Here is a 14,734-nt window from a genome sequence, read left to right as displayed (position 1 = left end):
ACTGGCTAGCCATATGCAGAAGATTGAAGCTGGACCCCTTCCTTACACCATATACAAGAAAAAAAATCCTCAAGATGAATTAAAGACTTAAATGTAAAACCTAAAACCACACAAACCCTGGGAGACAGCATAAGCAATACTATCCTGGACAGAGAAACAGGCAAAGATTTTGTGACAAAGACACCAAAAGTAATCACAGCAAAAGCACAAAAAGAAAAGTGGGATCTAATTAAGCTTAAGAGTTTCTGCATAGCAAAATAAACTCTCAACAGAGTAAACAGATAACCTACAGAATGGGAGAAAAAATTTGCAAACTATGCACCTGACAAAGGTATAATATGTAGCATCTAAAAGGAACTTAAATTTACAAGAAAAAAACAGCCCCACTAAAAAATGAGCAAAGGACGTGAACAGATGTTTGTCAAAAGAAGACATACAAGCAGCCAACAAGCATCTGAAAGAAAGCTCAATATCACTGATCATTAGAGAAATGCCAATCAAAACCAAAATGAGATACTATCTTACACTAGTCAGAATGGCTATTGCTAAAACGTCAAAAAAGAACAGATGCTGGTGAGGTTGTAGAGAAAAGGGAAGGCTTATACACTGTAGGAGTGTAAATTAGTTCAACGACTGTGAAAAGAAGCATAGAGATTCCTCAAAGAGCTAAAACCAGAACTGCCATTCAACCCAGCAATCCCATTACTGGATATATACCCAGTGGAATATAAATTATTCTGCCATAAAGACACATGCAGGCAAATGTTTATTGCAGCACTATTTACAATAGCAAAAACATGGAATGAACCTAAACTCCCATCAATTACAGATTGGATTTAAAAAATATGGTAATATACACCATGGAATACTACGCAGCCATAAAAAAGAACAAGATCATGTCTTTTGCAGGAGTATCTATGGGGTTAGAACTATTATCCTTAGCAAACTAAAAATACCACATGTTCTCACTTATAAGGGCAGCTAAATGATGAAAATTCATGAACACAAAGGAAATAGCAGACACTGAGGTCTACCTGAGGGTGGAGGGAGGGAAGAGGGAGAGGAACAGAAAAGATAACTATTGGGTACTGGGATTAATATCTGGTTGATGAAATAATCTGTACAACAAATCCCTGTGACACGAATTCTCACCTATGTAAGAAACCTTCACATGTACTCCTGAATAACAGTTGGAAAAAAAAGAAAAAAAGGAATAGATGTTTGGGCATGTGATACTAATTTATTGTCAACAACACATGCAGTATATACCCATATTGGAGTTGACATTAGGGTGTGGATGTATTTGGGTAGCCATTATTAGCCTATCATAGGTACTATAGATCCTGTGAAAAGTTGGTTTAAAATATCCCTGCGTTTCTGTATGCAATGATGAATTGATCTAAAAATTTATTGTTTAAAAATGTCTGGGAGGCAGCCGGGCACGGTGACTCATCCCAGCACTTTGGGAGTCTGAGGTGGGTGGATATCACATGAGATCAGGAGTTGGAGACCAGCCTGGCCAACATGGCGAAACCCCATCTCTACTAAACACACAAAAATTAGCCAGGTATGGTGGTGTACATCTGTAATCCCAGCTACTTGGGAGGCTGAGGAAGGAGAATCATTTCAACCTGGGAGGTGGAAGTTGCAGTGAGCCAGGATCATGCCACTGTACTCCAACCTGGGTGACAGAGTGAGACCCTGTCTCAAAAAATAAAATTAAAAAATGTCTGAAAGGAGAAGTAATGGCCCCCAAAGATGTCCACAGCCAAATTCTTAGAGCCTATCAGTGTTACCTTAGAGAGCAAAAGAAACTTTGCAGACATGCTAAGGTTAAGGACCTTGAGATACTGAGATCATCCTGGATTATCTGGATGGGCCCAGTCTAATCACAGAAGTCCTTAAAAGTGAAGGACTCTTCAGCTGTGGTCAGAGCGACGTCAGGATGAGAAGGATTGGGTATCTCATTGCTGGTTCTGAAATGTAGGGAATAATGTGCAAAGACCAGAGAGAGACCTCTAAGAGCTGGGACAGGCAAAGAAATCCCCTAGAACAGGCAGATTATCCCCTAGAGCTTTTAAAAAGGAATTTAGCTCAGCTAATACCTTGATTTTAGCCCAGTGAGACCTACGTTAGAATTCCGTCTTGGAGAAATAGAAAATATATTTGTTCTGTTTGAAGTCACTAAAGCTGTGATAATTTGTTATGGCAGCAATAGAAAACTAGTGTAATATCAATTCAATTCATTGTTAATTCATTTCTTCATGCTTCTATAGCCACACAGTTTTATTAGGAAGGAAATTTCAAAGAGTTAAGACCAAGTTTTATCATTTTAAAGATTTTTTTAAATAGCTGAATGACATTAAAAGAGAAAACTTTTCCTGGAACACAGGTCTCCTGATGTCTAATCCATTAAACCATCCTGATTTCTTTTAGTATTATCTCCAATATGTCCTATTTTTATACATCTTGAAAACATAAGCATAGAAAACATTTCTATGAGATTACTATTTCCAAGGGAGACAGGAAGTTGTGGTTACAGATGTGCTCTTGGTGGCACAAAGCTGAAACTTTGTAATCATTATTAGTCATACTTCACCCTAGCATGCACATTTGCTTCTATTCTTCTCAGCTAAACTAAGGTTCATGAGATGGACAGGAGCTATCTCATCCATCATTTCCCTGCCCCTCACATCTCTACTACGTCTAACACAGTGCTTGGTACTTGGAAGGCACTCATTACCTTCCGCTCATTTCATTACCTATTTGTTGAATGAAAACAAAAATGTGACACAAATATTTTTCTTTAGGAAAGAAAATAACTCTATCTAATATTCCCAAAATAAACTCTATTAATATTTTGGTGATATCAATCTATCTATAAACAGAGACTAAGTCTAAATATATATATATGATTATAATCAAATCAGTATGTAAACATTAATGTATACATGAATTCATCCTCTTCAATCAGGGAAGCTACACTTTGTCCTAGGCTCAGTAGAGAGATGACTGTCCAAAGATCACCATTATTTCATAGTTCAACCTAGAAGCTATTTGTGATATCCAGAAACTGATACATGACTTATAGATAATCAGCAATATGATACTAACAATCAAGAAAAAAAAAAAAATTACCCAGAACCAGGAAGTTAGACCTAGGAGGTATGGCTCAACAAAAGCAGTATGTACAACTATACAAGGTAATTGAATATACTGGAATTTATGAATGATATGGGTGCATGATAGGGTTTGAACTTTTGTCTCCTTCAAATCTCATGTTGAAATGTGATCCCCAGTGTTGGACATGGGATCTAGTGGGAGGTGTCTTGCTCATGAGGGCAGACCTCTCATGAATGGCTTGGTACCATCTCCCTGAGTGAGTTTTTGCTGTATTAGTTCACACAAGGTCTAATTGTTAAAAAGAGCCTGGCATCTCCCCACTCTCTTGCCATGTGACCTGATTGCTCCCCCTTCACCTTCTGCCACGATTATAGGTTTCCTGAAGTCTCAGCAGAAGCAGATGCTGGCACTGATACTATGCACTGTCTGCAGAATCTTGAGCCAAAATAAACCTCTTTTCTTTATAAATTATGCAGCCTCAGGTATTTCATTACAGCAGTGCAAAATAGAATAACACAGTGGCTTAAAAACACTTTCCTTTGAGGAAAATGGGGGAGACTCAAAAATTGTATTCACTAAGCTCTGTTAGCCGATGTTGCATCCTTGTTTAAACCTGGTTCCTTTGAATATATTGCAAACATACTGATGTAAGTTAAGTGAGATTTGTGTGGTGTAGTGTGCATTATTCTCAATATTCATACAGTCATATGTGAATCTCACTCACATACTGTCAGAAATGAGACATTGACAAAAATTTGTTTTAAAAATTGATGTAAGAGGCCTCATACTAAAAAGTTTAAGTTTGTGGTTGTGAATCCTAGAGTGGCCTAATGTCAAGCATCCACTAATGGCAACAATCCTAAGGCCCTGCTGGGTAGTTCAAGCAGCTGGATTGTCTGAAGACAGAAGGAATTTAAAAAGGCAGAGTGACAACTACCCCCAGAGACAGTATCAGGCTAAGAGGATTGAACAAGGAAAGACGAGGAAACACAACTAATGGGAAAAATTGAAAACTGTGCTTAGAAACTGTGCTTGCAAATATGTAATCAAAAAGGAGGGGCCCAAGTGAAGGAATCTTTGATCCGTAGGCAAATTCCCTGAATGTGGAAACAGATAAAACAGGAAATTAACCAAGGCTGCCCTTGCTGAGGTCACCATCTTAGACATCACTACACCCAGGAGTACTACAGAGTAATTGAGTGAGCCAGTGCGTCCTTCTCTATCCTGATAAATACGAATGTAATGAGCCAGGAACAAAATGAGTTAACCGAGAAGATACTGAATACACATTCATGTTATTACCTCAAGGGCGTGTTAACTCATTCTTTGTAGCTGCCGTAACATTATGTGTTAAATCTTAAAAGACACGGGGCTCTGATCAGCCATAGCATATTGTCATGATAATATCCTACTTCCAGGGATCAATAAAAATACAGTAGACTCTGGATATAGAAATAAACCATCTTGATAATTCTGGCTGAAAAAGTAACCCCATAAACTGCAAAGCTCAAACAAAACTAAAAAATCCCTAGGAAGTCTGTACAGTATACAATAAGTACACTGTGCACATTGAAAGAGAGTGAATAAGGTACATGTAAAATATTCTAGATCTAGTATACTTATAGCTGATAGAAATCACTCCCTTGCCTCCACAGGACTTAGAAAGCTGTAAGCTTTATTGGGAAATTATCTATCTTATCTATCTATCTATCTATCTATCTATCTATCTATCTATCTATCTATCTAGTCTACCAAATCTGTCTATCTTTCTTATAGTTTCTAGAGAGGAAAACAATTTAAACGAGGACCAAAACACTTAAAACCTTAGGAAACATCAAACAAATATTTAAACAAATACTACATTTCAGATCATGAAATGCTTATTAGATTGGATGTTGCCACTAGCCTCACAGAGGTGGATGCACTTTATATATAGCAGATGACATCAGATAATCTTAAATCTTCAAGGATGTCTGTATCATATATTTCTTGGAATTATTTAGGAATGCGTTTTCAGCAATGATGACTCATGTACTACTGGGTCCTGGTGGAGAGACACACTGTCTCATTCTGAAGCTATGAATACTTACATAAGGGTCAGCAGTAGAGAATAAACTACCCAATCCATTTTTCTTCTGCCCTTAGGAGACATTCCAGCTTATCATGGTTTTATACCTGGTGAGGTGACCTGCATTTTTATTCCTTAGTGGTCTGAGTCATTATCAGTCCTGCCCAAATGGGGGTGTAATTTTCCATTGACTATAAGTATGAGGCATGGGAAGTACCAAGAAGTAGTTCCATTATGTCAAACATACCTCACCTTTCTCTAAATTTCCCATAAAATTCAGGATTAGTATCCCCAGGAAGTATCTCCTTCATTTTAAACATACCTCTATTTTCTCTAAATTTCCCATAAAATTCAGGATTAGTATCCCCAGGAAGTATCTCCTTTATTTCAAACATACCTCTATTTTCTCTAAATTTTCCGTAAAATTCAGGATTAGTATTTTCAGGCAGTACAGTAAAACCTCTTTTTATGTCTTTGATTCAGTGGCATAATGAATCCATAGTGAAGAGTTGGTGGTTTCAGCTTCTAGTTCAACGAATTCAGTGTTGTGTCCCCTAATGGAAGCATTCCTCCCTTTAGAACGAAGACTTCTAGACCATCAGATTCTAAAGTAACAGGGACAGAAACTGTTGCTAGTGAATTTCTAGCAGTAATAGTGAGAAGAGTCACTCTTATTTCTAAACTTTGATTCCAGAATCCATGAATGCTGGCTAGGGGAAAAATCATATATTCAATGCTTACTTACACCATACACAAACCACATCCTAAAAAAACATTGCTTTAGCTCTGTAAGGTGTTGCCACCCAATTGGTATTATAACTGAGTTTTCAAAAGGCCATCCACCATTTTATCAATCCAGCTGCTTCAGGATGGTGAGGCATGGTAAGACCAATGAATTCCATGAGTATGGGCCCAGTGCAAACACTTCACTTACTGTGAAATTAGTCCTTCGGTTAGAAACTATGTTTCGTGAAATACCATGATGGTGGTTAAGACATTCTGTAAGCCCATGCATAGAAGGCATTGTAGTCAGGGAAGATAATCCAGATCCTAGGTAAGTGTTTGTTCTACTAAGAAAAAAAGTATTTTCTCCTCCATCATGAAAATGATCCATTTTAATCATCCTGTCTTTAGGTAGCTGTCTGATCCATTTGGGAAATGGTGCCATATTGGGAATGCAGTGATAGTTTTTGCTTCTAGCACATTGCGTATTCAGTAGTGGTTGTCACTAGACCAGCCTCTTTGAGTGAAAGTCTAGGTTGCTGAGACTATATATAACCTCCATCCGTGCCATTCTGGCTGTTTCATTCATGAGCCTGTTGACCAATGACAAGAGTAGCTGGGGAAATTGGCTAATTGATGTTCATAGAATTAACCATTCTTGCCACTTGATTTAAACCTTTTGTTGCTGAGGTCACCCTTTAGTGATATTCATAAGGGACATAAAATCTTTACATTCTGTGAACACTCTGAGAAGTTTAACTGCATGTCTAGTCCCTATGTCTCCTTGTAACTAATTTTACAATAATGTTCCCTCCATGTTCTAAACTATTCAGCAATATCATTAACCACAGCCCCTAAGACAGTGTGGACTCACATCTGGCCAGTGAAATAAGCAACCAGATGCTCTGCTCAGAGTGTTTTCTAGTGAAGTTTTCCCTTCCATTCCATCCTTCAAGACCAACTCAGAGGGGGACTATAGTCCTATGGTTATTCACTTTTGGATGTTTTATTATATTGTGTAGAATCATCTCTAAACCAAGCCAAAGCTGTTCTTTCCTCAGTCATTGGTTCTCATGAGGTAATAGAAGAGGGCTGAGAGAGATAAAGTAATGTATTTAGCAGGAGTAGAGACCAAGAGTATTTGAGTCATCCACTTTCTCATGCAACTTACTTGTACCTTGAAGACCTGTTTGAACAGGTCTTATGGGTACCACTTCCAGTTGATGAAGGAGTGCTGCTACTCAAAATCAATTTTACAGCTTGATGAAACAAATAACATCAAGCCCATAATGTAAACATTTCATGGCAATTTTCTGGCTTTCAGTTAAGCATTCTGTGTCTACCCAACACTATCTTCATAATCAGCGAGTATTCATTGGTTCAAAATCAAACGATGACAATGGGACTGACTCCTCTCGTGGTTACCTTTAGTAATTTTCCAGTAACAATTTGGTTTCCTGTCCCTACTAATTTAAGTTCTTTTAGTCTAGTAATCATGCTTCCAAAAAGGGGAATACTCCCACTAGGGAACCCAATCGTAATTTTCTTGAGGTTGAGACTATAATTGACCAACTATTACTCTTCCCTTTCAGAAATGGAGCTTACTTCTTTTCCCCTTTAATGTGAGTTGGATTTAGTGATTTGCATCTAGTCTGTAGAATACAACAGAAGTGATATTGTGTCACTTCCAAGATAAAGTTATAAAATAATTGAAGCTTCTGTCTTGGGTTCTCTTGCATTTTCCCTCTCTCTTTGATCACTTGCTCTTTGGAAGCCAGATGTCATCTCACAGGGACACTTATGGAAGCCTATGAAAAGACCCATGTGGTGAAGAACTGAAGACTTGGACCAAGTCCAGCGAGGAATTAAGGCCTCCCAATCAAGATATGTATGAACTTGGAAGTGGATCCTTCCCTAGTTGGCTCTTCAGATGAGACTGTCGCCATACTTGACAGTTTAACAGCAACTCCAGGAAAGACTTTCAACCAGAATGTTCCAGCTAATCGGCCTCCAGATCTCTGACCCACAGAAACTGTAAGATAATAAATTGTTGTTTAAATCTGCTAAGTTTTGGCATAATTTATTATGTAGCATCAGATAACTAAAACTAACCAATATTAAAGTTGACCTGACCTACATTCACAGGGGGTTGGAACTTTGTAGCATTTTATCTCGATATGTACACAGCTCAATGTAAGATCAGATTACACAGGAGGATCTTATGAACAACTGAAAGAGCTTCTGTTTTGTCTTGGATTAAATTAGACAGCTATTAGAAGGCTTTAAGCAGAATAGTGACATGCTCTAATATATGTTTAAAAGTACCAGTCCAGTTGCTAAGTTGAAATAGGCTATAGAAGGCTAAAGCAGAGAGACATGTTAGGAAAGTATTGCAGTAATCTAGGTGAAGATGATTGTGTCTCAGACTAAAGTGTTAACAGTGAGTGTTGTGAAAAATGTTTGTATTTTGGATATATTTTAAAGTAGAACCAACAGGATTTTCTGATAAATTCAATATGGGTTGAGAAAAAAAGAGAAGAATTAAAATGGTTCCACAGTTTCACCTGAGCAGCTGAACATTTGGTGTTACCATCTATTGAGATGTAAGTTGAAATCATGTGAAAGAGTCCAGGAATATATTTAAACATTTTGAGTTTGAGGCATTTGTTACATTTCCAGGCAAAAATATCAGGTAGGCATTTGGATATATATGAGCCTGTACTTTGGGTGAAAGTTTGAGTTGGAAGTATACATTTGGGAATTACTAGAAAATATTTGATCGTTAAACCCTGAGGACTTGAGGAGCTCACCAAAACAGTGTGAATAGATAAAAAAGATAAGGGTTCTGACCCTAAGATCCTCTAAAATTAAGAGGCAAGGCAGAGTAAAGAGGAGGCACTAGGAAAAGAAAATGAGAATGAATACCCAGTGGAATGGAAGGACCATTATCCATTTCATCTGGATTACTGCAACAGCCTCTTTTCTTCCCACTGCTACACCCTCTCCCTTCCAATCCACAGCCCCCAAAGCAGCAAAATAAGAGTGAGTTACTTTGTAAATCAACCTACAAAGCATTCTTGTTTTAATGCCTTTGGTGGCTTCTTTTTGCACATCCAAGCCTTGGTCTTGCATTGCCAAAACTTTCAATGGTATTCAGAATCAGTGCTTTATCTTGAATGTTTTCTTTGGTTCTCCTGATTCTAATCTTCCATGCTTTTGACATTGGCTATGTTAAATTCAGACTTTCTGCCTTTCTATCATGCATACTACATGATTCAACAGATTTAGATGTTAGCATTCTGAACAACAGCATTGCAACTGACAGTTTGCTCAGTGTACTTCAACAAAAAAGAAATGGGTCTTTCAAGTGACACACTTGATTGTTTTTGATACACATACTAGGAGCTGGTCACTCTTCTGTGTGATGATTTGCAGAAAATCCCTTCAAAATAGGCTCAATAGCTCTCTCTATATATTTTAGCACTTAAAATTGATTAAATATTTATTATATAGTTCAGAAAAACATAGGCTACTTTTCCAAATCATGTTACTTACAGACTGGTAGATATCATTACCTCGTGTTTAAATTTATAATTTTAATACTTTATAATTTGAATTTTATCCCCATAGCATTATCCATCACCTTGGTTATTATCAGTTAAACAAAAAGCTTTGTTTTAGACAATAAAATCAACATAAAAGAAACATATATATATATGCTTCTTTCTAGGAATTATCTTTACTATTTTACTACTTTTACTGCTTCTTTTACATTTTGCCATTTGTAATTTTATAAATGTCAAAACAATGTTTTATTGCATTCTAGATGTGTGGTTAGTATTGAAGTCTAAGAAATAATGAGAGCTACAAGTTTAATTCTTTAACATAAGACTTCTTTGTTTGAGCCTTATACACTCAGAGATGGTAACAAGATGAGAAATGTCATTTTGAACAGAAGAAAAAAATACAATCTTAGCAATAATAGTGCACTTAAAAATGATGTAGGATCTAGCAGACAGCAGTCATTTAATGAAAATTGTGGATGTTTTGTGAAATGCTTTAGCCACCAATGGAAAATCCTTTTTTTATATTTTGTTTATTGCCTTTTCCTTTTCTTTCAAAATTCTCTTTTGTTTGTTTGTTGGTACATAGACTCCTAACACTCTTGAGTTCCCTTACATAGCTGTTGTTTTTGTTTCCTTTGAGAATTGTTGTATATATTCAAGGAACCTAGGGATGCAGGGCAATTTTATTCTGGCCCTTCAGCAAATCTGATTTCAACGTTACATGTTACTTCCATCCTCAGCATTCTCTCAGGCAGTTATTTTTTTAAAAAATGCCTTTTCCACTTGCTTGATGTCTTTTTTATACTTTCATTTGCTGTCATGGATCATTCACTTTCCAGAAGTGCCTTCACTCTGAGAGGACAAACAGCCAGTGTTGCCTAGTTACGTGCTTCACCATTACGTTTTCGAGCACCCTCTTGGAATTTAAGTAGATTAATTTGTCTAAATAAAAAAAGGCATATCAGATTTCACTGTGTTCCTGAGCTCCTCAGAAACAATCAGATATACTTATCTCACTTTGGATAAAAAAGAAATGAAATAGATTTTTTCTGTGTTCTGATACCTCCAGGTTTATCTGCGACCTCAGTGCTTGATGGGCCCATGGTAGTTAGGGAGCATCAGCTCACCCACTGAGGAGTGTCTTATGTTTACAAATTGACTTCATGACTAAATTTAGATCATTTTTGATAGGTGTAAAAGTAGACTATTTCTTTTTTCGAGCAAATGACGTTTTAGGATGTTCTTTTCTTTCAAGTGGATACTATTATATTTGTGTAGAACATGTCTTCATATTTTTAATGAGAGAATAAAAAAGATTTTATACTAGTAACATAAAGATGGGGAAAGTTAGAAGCAGATAACACTGAATTTATTCGCTACATTTTCACTATTTTAAATCTAATTTTCAATGCAATTGTTACATTAAAAGCCACTTCATTGCTCTATATAAGTACACATGTAGCTGCTCAGACAAATGCTTTTTTGAATGGTTCTGTTATCTTATGCCAAACTCTGAAAATGCAAACCTGCTAAACCTAAACCTGCTATCCCCCAAACCAGCTGCTTTTTTGGTATGAAGTTATGATAGATGCCTATGTGTGCATATTTTTATTTCAGACTGAAATCTATGAATCATCCTTGGCTCCTGTGTTCTTTAATCTTCAATAGTAAACAAGTCACGCGAATCCTAAGTCTGATTATACTTGCAGATTTTGAGATTTGTTTCTTCCTTTCCAAACCCAAATCTTGTCTTTACATTCATGACCTTCCACCTAATTGCCTACAGTACATTCTTTACATTTAACAGTGATGTCCCATTAAATTCACCAAACCATTTCTCTGATTAGAAATGATTAGCAACTTCCCACAAGCTACAATTTATCTTTTATCCCACGATGAAGTTTATCCTGGGAAGGAAAATCCCTATAGCTTATCCAATACTCTATGTTTCACTGTTTCACGGAAAAAATCCACAGGCCCTACCAGGCTCATCTCTTCTTTGCCTTTCAAAATGTTCTTTCCATCTTTAAATTTTTGGTATTTATTTCTTTTCTCCAACCCTTTAAAATTTTTCTGATATTTATTTTACTTCAATTTACTCATTTATTATATTTTTTCTTTATTTTATTTTTTAATAAAGTAATACTTTTGAAAAATCAAATATTACTAAAGATTACATAATGTGAAAGCAGCAAATCTCTTTCACTTTTCTCCTTCATGCATCATACTATTTTCTGGCATTATCCATCTTTTTATTCAAATGGCTACTTTTACTTTTATTTACAGACATTTTCCTAAATAATCTTTCTATTGGTATTTCTTGGCAAAAGTACTTTAGGCAATATCTTCTTATTTCTAATCTTGGTAAATCAGAACTAAGCTCTCCTCCCTTCTCCTACCTTTGAGTGAAGCAATGCATTATGTTTATGCCTCCTTTTCAGGCAACTTTATTATTTTTCCTCTAGAGTTTATCTCATTTTTTTTATTGAACTTTTAAAATGTACTCATTATTGACATGTTTATTCTCAAAAATTCTGCCACCTGCCTATTTTTCATGTATTCTATCTTTTCAGTTTCATTTATTTTCTTGATGTCATTATTTTCAGGGTCTTTTCTTTGGTTTAAATATGCACTGGTTACTTTTTAAAGTTACTCAACTGCTGCCATTCACGTACTCACTTTGCCTGTGAGATAGATTCCTTCCTTTCTAAATCTCAAATTTTATATCTTCATTTTATGAGTGACACTGTCCAATAGATTCCCAAAAAAGGAAACATACAAAATAAAAATTTGTATTTGTATGTCTGCAATTTGCTTTACTCTAAGTTGCTACTTGATTGATTTTGGATTATAGAATTCTAGGTTAAATATAATTTTACTCAGAATTTTGAAATAATTTCTCTATTATTATACTGTAAACTTTAAATTTGCTGATAAGTTATCTATTGCTATTTGGATTATTGATTTTACATATATAACCTATTTTTATCTCTATGATATTTTAGAATTTTTCTTTAACACTTGTATTCTAAATTTTCCCATGATTTGCCTTTATTTACATCTATTTCCCCCCACCATTTATTGTTTCAGGCATCAGATAATTCACCAAATAGTCTTGTGGCATTTAACTTTAGGCAAAATTCTTTTACTTTTATATTTGTTAATTTATTATTTTCTCTGTCCTCTCTATAACTTTCACTGCTCTTTATCATGTTAATTAGTAAGCTGTTAGGCATCCTGAATTTGTCATTTAAATTTGTTATCTTTGTTTTCTACTTTTTACATCTTTATTCTATTCCAATTTTAGATTCCCTTTGATTTATTTCCTATGATAATGACAAGTATTTTTACCTATACTATTTTAAATTTCCAGTTCTTTCTTGCTATTTTCTCATTTCATGCTGGCTCCATTTTTATAGCTTTTATTTCATAGATATAATTTTTTCCTTTATCTTTAGCAACCTGCACTGTTTCTACTGGCTCTTTTTTGGTTTTGCTTTAATCTCGCTTTCATATTGGAGATTTTTAAATAGAATTGTTTCATAAGCCTTAAATAGTCAATCATATTGATTAATTTAACAAATATTTATTGAGAACCTAGTATGTGCCAAAGAATACTGTTTTATAAGATAGTAATAAAATTTTTGAAGATGGAGATGTTTAAAAACTGATTGTGAGTTCTGGGTTTTATAACAGTATTTGCAGAACTGTTGTTATTGAACTAACTCTACCATAAATAGCAGCACCCAACTCTGGAAATAGTAATAACATTTAAAAAAAAAACACAGCTATTTGAAAACTGGAAAGTAAACGAAATCAGGTTAAAAAAAATAAATAAGGAGGATCTATGCTTTGAAAAAAGGGAGACATAATGAGAGAGATTTTCACCCAAGTACTTTCACCAGCACCAGAAAATAAAATTCAAGTAGAAAATTATGTATTATTAACCTGAACACACAGAGTATAAAGTTCAGGGATTTCTAAATGACTAAAAATTGAGGCCAGATGTGGTAACTCACGCTTGTAATCCCAGAACGTTGGGAGGCTGAGGCCTATGGATCTCTTGAGTCCAGGAGCTAGAGACCGGCCTTGCCAAAATGGCAGAACCTCATTGCTACAGGAAAAAAAAAAAAATTAACCAGGCGTGGTAGTGTGCACCTGCAGTCCCAGCTACTCAGGAAACTCAGGTGAGAGAATTGCCTGAGCCCAGGAGGTTGAGGGTGCAGTGAGCCGAGATCTCACCATTGCACTCTAGCCTGGATAACCAGAGTGAGACTCTGTCTCAAAAATAAAAAAAATTTTTTTTTGGAAGGCCCAATCCTGGAAAAGAAAAATGTAGGTCTACTCAAATCGTTTGCTAATGCTAAGCTGTACTTGTACAGAAAAAACCTCTAACTTGCCCAGTAAAAATCAACAGTTGTAAGGTTGCCAGAGATGAGCAGAGAATTTAGCTACTTTCCAGCACAGAGGTGACAGTTTTGAGCTCAAGTCCTGCCAAATGTAAAAGACCCAGGAAGCACTTCGTTTTCCACTCACACCCAAGAAAGGACACATTTCAACATTGTTTCTCAGTACTACGGACTTTGTCACAAGACAAAGGGCAAGTCTGAAAATGACTTGTCCTAACAGGAAATAAAACCATACCTTTACAAGCTCAAGGCAACCCACCAGTCATTTAACAGCCTGCTAAACAAAAGTCAATATTCTCTAGAAGAAAACATCAAAACCCAAAATATTTACAACCTATCAACAACGTCCATCATAATATAAAGCGTTTACTAGATACACAAATAAACAGAAATGACGATTTAGAACTAGGGTAAAAATCAATTTAAGAAATTCACAAGTTACCCAGACACTAGAATGAGTATACAAAACTATAAAATAGTATGTTAATCTAGGTCCTGCAAGAGCACTTGCCAAGATACATTTAAATGTGGAAGGAATTTATTAAGGTTAATTCTTGAAAGAAATTAATGGAAGAGAGTTGTGAAAAGCTGGGGGTGGGAGGGTGGGTGCCATTGGACTATGATGCAGGCCTGACCTTGAGTGAAGGAGAGAAAGAATAAAAGCTTCAGTGGTAGCATATTATACTGAACTGTAGTCCTGAAGAAGGCCTATGCAGAGTGTTCAGGCCAAATTTGCCCATCAAAGGAGTCCCGCATATTCCAAAAGAAGTCTCCCTCAGCATTGCTATTGTGCTCATTCCTGGGCCGGGAGCAGCGTGTGGGGGTATACTGTGCTCTCCACAGTT

The sequence above is a fragment of the Macaca mulatta genome, chromosome 2, assembly GCF_049350105.2.
Source record: "Macaca mulatta isolate MMU2019108-1 chromosome 2, T2T-MMU8v2.0, whole genome shotgun sequence".
Taxonomy (NCBI): domain Eukaryota; kingdom Metazoa; phylum Chordata; class Mammalia; order Primates; family Cercopithecidae; genus Macaca; species Macaca mulatta.
The sequence above is the reverse complement of the archived record's forward strand: the minus strand, read 5'-3'. Positions refer to the sequence as shown.